The sequence below is a fragment of the Ranitomeya variabilis genome, chromosome 1 (genome assembly GCF_051348905.1).
Source record: "Ranitomeya variabilis isolate aRanVar5 chromosome 1, aRanVar5.hap1, whole genome shotgun sequence".
Classification (NCBI taxonomy): domain Eukaryota; kingdom Metazoa; phylum Chordata; class Amphibia; order Anura; family Dendrobatidae; genus Ranitomeya; species Ranitomeya variabilis.
Window position 1 is genome coordinate 105332286 of NC_135232.1, and position 6056 is coordinate 105338341.

The window sequence follows — 6056 nt, forward strand, 5'->3', positions numbered from 1 at the left end:
CGTGGCACTGAAATACGTGATACGTGGCACTTAAATACGTGATACGTGGCACTTAAATACGTGGCACTGAAATACGTGGCACTGAATTACGTGGCACTTAAATACGTGGCACTTAAATACGTGGCACTGAAATACGTGGCACTGAAATACGTGGCACTTAGGCTATGTTCACATTTGCGTTGTGCGCCGCAGCGTCGGCGCCACAACACACAACGCAAACAAAAACGCAGCAAAACGCATGCACAATGCTGCGTTTTGCGCTGCATGCGTCCTTTTTTTGATTGATTTTGGACACAGCAAAAATGCAACTTGCTGCGTCCTCTGTGCCCGGATGCGTGCGCTGCAGTGACGCATGCGGCGCAAAACGCAAGTGCGACGCATGTCCATGCGCCCCCATGTTAAATATAGGGGCGCATGACGCATGCGGCGACGCTGCGGCGCAGACCGCAAATGTGAACGTAGACTTAAATAGCTGGATAGAGCTGGATCCGCGGGCTGTGATCTGGCCTACGCTCAGCACTCTGCGGAGCGCTGTCATTCAAAACACGTCCACTCATTTTGGTGTTTAGTCCCAAAATGGAGGATGGAAGAAGAAAAGGGTTGGACAAGGAAATGACATCATTTCTTTTTTTTTTTCCCCCACTGCAGTTAAAGCTTTATTTGTGTCAAACACAGACAATCTGCAGAGAAAACTGCATCAAAAACCGCATCAAAAACCGCATCAAAAACGCACCAAAAACGCTGCGGTTTTAGTCCTCAAAAAAAAGAATTGAAATCAGGAACGTGTGAACATACCCTAACTGTTTTTTTTTCAAATCTTGTAGATACACTCCTCCTATTCACTTTTTTGATGAATCATCATCGTATTGCATCTCTGGATCAATCATCAGTACTAACTACTACCCAAGAAAAAAATCTCAGGAAAATGGTCTGGGACATATATTCTGCTGACCTATGATGGACTACGATGTGTACCTTGGACTATTGTGTGATAATCAACATCATTATACTATGTTCTATCTATTTAATTATTCTTATATTGTATGTTAGGAATTGTTTAATATTTAATACATGCATGTAGACTTTCTCCTATTTGTGCTTGGGAGGCATATCCTAGGCATAAATGGGTTGTTACTTAAGTTTTTATCATGTTTATTGGTTGAAGCAGCATTATAATATCGGTCTTATGGATGATATTGACTGTCATAATATTTATAGCAGCATCATAGTATTTATTTTTAAGTACCTACTTATCATGCTGCTGAAAGATTCATCTGATCATATATAAAATCATTTTAGACTTTGACAATCATTGTACATTTTTGATCATTATGATTGCCCCATTTTGGGTGTTATTATCTCAGTCTTAGATACATTACTAATATTTATATATCATCTGTTGAAGTATATTTATTAGGGACCCATATGCTGCTGCACAATTCTCCTAATATTCGCATGACAGCCTTGGGCATTCATTTATGAGTCCATCTATTCTGCGCTGGTATAGCGGGTAGTTAGATTTGTTTTGACAACCTGAGAGATGCACTGCCCCTCTATTATATTAAGCACTTACCGACCTGCCGTAGCTTAGCATGGTAATACTGATCTATGCGCAGATGCGCTCCACGTGTGTGCTGTACTCTCCCCGTGGTGTTGCGGGCTTGGATGCATAGCCATGACGATGTGAAGCAATGACGCACGTCCTCCTTCCCATCGTGCATGGCGGGCGCCGGCCTGCTTCGCCGTGGGGCAGGGCATCACACAGGGATGCGCGCCGATTCGCTGGTCGATCCCACTTTCCCATACATATACTCCTGACCCTGTCTTTTTAACCACGCCTCCTGACGAAGCTGAAGGCGGTGAAACGCACGTCGATGCTCTTGCGTGTCTCACCGACACTCCAGTACAGGGTTGTCACCATGTCTCAAGGTAAATCATCTTATACTTAAAACCTATTTCACCTTGGTATTGCGGACAGATTGGTTCACCACCTATATATGACTCATTGAGTCATGACTCATGACACGAAGCTATTAGGAGCCGGATAGTGCAGATTATATTTATACTGAACACAGGCTCCTGATTACCTTAGTGTACGACTAGTTCAGGCACAGTCAATATATTAACCCCCTATCTGACCTAACAACTAGTTCAATATGTGCACTAGATCTAATCATTTTCCTCTACCACCCTGTATAACAGTGTCGATTGAGACATGGCTGTTTTTCCATTCGGTATCATTTTTTTCAACTTTTCATGGTAACAATGACTTTTAGCTGCTTCCCACATGTGAATGCCGTCTGTATTTTTGTCCGTTTAATATGTTAAATATGTGTAATAAAATTTAAACTTTTTTCATTAAGAAACCCCTTAATTCTTTATTGTGATCTCTAGTCTACATATTTATTTAAGACACGGTCTGATAATATAGTAAGATATTCTTATTACAGAGATCTAAGTTTTCGCTTTTCGGTGCAAAGCTCTTAGCGTTATCTTGGCTGGTTATCAAGGGGTCTCCACTCCTTTTTTAATATTATTTAACCCCTTCATGACCCAGCCTATTTTGGCCTTAATGACCTGGCCGTTTTTTGCAATTCTGACCAGTGTCCCTTTATGAGGTAATAACTCAGGAACGCTTCAACAGATCCTAGCGATTCTGTGATTGTTTTTTCGTGACACATTGGGCTTCATGTTAGTGGTAAATTTAGGTCGATAATTTCTGAGTTTATTTGTGAAAAAAATGGAAATTTGGCGAAAATTTTGAAAATTTCGCAATTTTCACATTTTGAATTTTTATTCTGTTAAACCAGAGTTATGTGACACAAAATAGTTAATAAATAACATTTCCCACATGTCTACTTTACATCAGCACAATTTTGGAAACAAATTTTTTTTTTGCTAGGAAGTTATAAGGGTTAAAATTTGACCAGTGATTTCTCATTTTTACAACAAAATTTACAAAACCATTTTTTTAAGGGACCACCTCACATTTGAAGTCAGTTTGAGGGTTCTATATGGCTGAAAATACCCAAAAGTGACACCATTCTAAAAACTGCACCCCTCAATGTGCTCAAAACCACATTCAAGAAGTTTATTAACCCTTCAGGTGTTTCACAGCAGCAGAAGCAACATGGAAGTAAAAAATGAACATTTAACTTTTTATTCACAAAAATGATCTTTGTTATGATCTGGTAACCTTGGAGGCGCATGAGAGACTTTCTCAGGAGTAGGTGGTACCTGTACTGACCGCAAACCCTAAACTATCACCGCAACTAGAAGTAGCCGTGGGATGTACCTAACATGTCCTAGACATCTCGACACAGCCGGAGAACTAAATACCCCTATAGATAGAAATGGGAATTCTATCTTGCCTCGGAGCAGAACCCCAAAGGATAGGCAGCCCCCCACAAATATTGACTGTGAGTATAAGAGGAAAGTCACACGCAGGCAGAAAAAACAGGATTTAGCAAAATAGGCACTTCTAGCTAAATAGAAAGGATAGGACAGAATTCTAAGCGGTCAGTATTAAAATCCTAAAAATATCCACAGCAGATAATACAAATATTCCACATCTAACTAAAGACATAGAAAGTATATCTGCATCTCCTGAGAATCCAGCATGACTGAAAAATCCAAACAAAGTCTAAGCTGGACAAAAACACAATAAATTGTACTGAATTGCAAGCACACTGCATGTGTGCACAGAGACAAAAAACAGACACTTATCTTATCTGAATTGGCAGCATGGCATGAGGAGCCAGAGAGAGATGCAATCCCTCCAAGTACAATGGACAACTGGCACTGACTCATGGAGCCTGCACACCTAAATACCTAATAGAGCTGCAATCAGCAGAAACACCTGCCCAGATTACAACCCCAAGACAACTGCACTACCACCAACAACCACCGGAGGGAGCCCAAGAGCAGAATTCACAACAGATCTTTTAGCAACAATTTTTTTATTTTCCCAAGGGTAAAAGGAGAAACTGGACCACGAACGTTGTTGTCCAATTTATCCTGAGTACGCTGATACCTCATATGTGGGGGTAAACCACTGTTTGGGCGCACGGTAGGGCTCGGAAGGGAAGGAGCGCCATTTGACTTTTTGAATGAAAAATTGGCTCCAATCTTTAGCGGACCCCATGTCGCGTTTGGAGAGCCCCTGTGTGCCTAAACATTGGAGCTCCCCCACAAGTGACCCCATTTTGGAAACTAGACCCCCCAAGGAACTTATCTAGAAGCATAGTGAGCACTTTAAACACCCAGGTGCTTCACAAATTGATCCGTAAAAATGGAAAAGTACTTTTTTTCACACAAAAATTCTTTTAGCCTCAATTTTTTCATTTTCACATGGGCAACAGGATAAAATGGATCCTAAAATTTGTTGGACAATTTCTCCTGAGTACACCGATACCTCACATGTGGAAGTAAACCACTGTTTGGGCACATGGTAAGGCTCGGAAGGGAAGGAGCACCATTTGACTTTTTGAATGAAAAATTATCATCCACCATGTCACGTTTGGAGAGCCCCTGTGTGCCTAAACATTGGAGCTCCCCCACAAGTGACCCCATTTTGGAAACTAGACCCCCCAAGGAACTTATCTAGATGCATAGTGAGCTCTTAAAACCCCCAGGTGCTTCACAGAAGTTTATACCGCAGAGCCGTGAAAATTACAAAAAAATTTTTCTTTCCTCAAAAATGATATTTAGCCTGGAATTTTTTATTTTCCCAAGGGTAATAGGAGAAATTGGACCCCAAATGTTGTTGTCCAGTTTGTCTTGAGTACGATGATACCCCATATGTGGGGGTAAACTACTGTTTGGGTGCACGGCAGGGCTCGGAAGGGAAGGCAAGCCATTTGGCTTTTTGAATGGAAAATTAGCTCCAATCATTAGCGGACACCATGTCGCGTTTGGAGAGCCCCTGTGTGCCTAAACATTGGAGCTCCCCCACAAGTGACCCCATTTTGGAAACTAGACCTCCCAAGGAACTAATCTAGATGTGTGGTGAGCACTTTGAACCCCCAAGTGCTTCACAGAAGTTTATAACGCAGAGCCGTGAAAATAATAAATGTGTTTTCTTTCCTCAAAAATATTTTTTTAGCCCAGAATTTTTTAATTTTCCCAAGGGTAACAGGAGAAATTTGACCCCAAAAGTTGTTGTCCAGTTTCTCCTGAGTACGCTGATACCCCATATGTGGGGGTAAACCACTGTTTGGGCACATGCCGGGGCTCGGAAGGGAAGAAGTGACGTTTTGAAATGCAGACTTTGATGGAATGCTCTGCGGGCATCACGTTGCGTTTGCAGAGCCCCTGATGTGCTTAAACAGTAGGAACTCCCCACAAGTGACCCCATTTTGGAAACTAGACCCCCAAGGGAACTTATCTAGGTGTGTGGTGAGCACTTTGAACCCCCAAGTGCTTCACAGAAGTTTATAACGCAGAGCCGTGAAAATAATAAATGTGTTTTCTTTCCTCAAAAATATTTTTTTAGCCCAGAATTTTTTAATTTTCTCAAGGGTAACAGGAGAAATTTGACCCCAAAAGTTGTTGTCCAGTTTCTCCTGAGTACGCTGATACCCCATATGTGGGGGTAAACCACTGTTTGGGCACATGCCGGGGCTCGGAGGGGAAGTAGTGACGTTTTGAAATGCAGACTTTGATGGAATGCTCTGCGGGCGTCACTGTCACGGGGATACAAGGAGGGCGAGAGCAAATAACCCGGGCCCCTGCAATTTCCCTCAGACTAGGGAAACCCTGTCTGACCCTCTACCTGAAGTTTACACTGAAGGTGTGCATGTTCAGGCCTCCACCCTCACCCTAACTCCTGATTCAGCCCTAGACTGAACACCACCGCCCACCACCCTGTGAATGCAATAGACCAATACCCACAGTTATGACAAACAAGGATAAAGGAAAATATACACCACGCCACAGTCAATCAGGAATACACTATAAAGGTGCAGGGCAAAATAAATACAAATATAGGAAGGAGTAAAGAAGACAAAGGAAAATACACCACCAGCAACGACTCTCCAACAACGAGCTCTCCACTC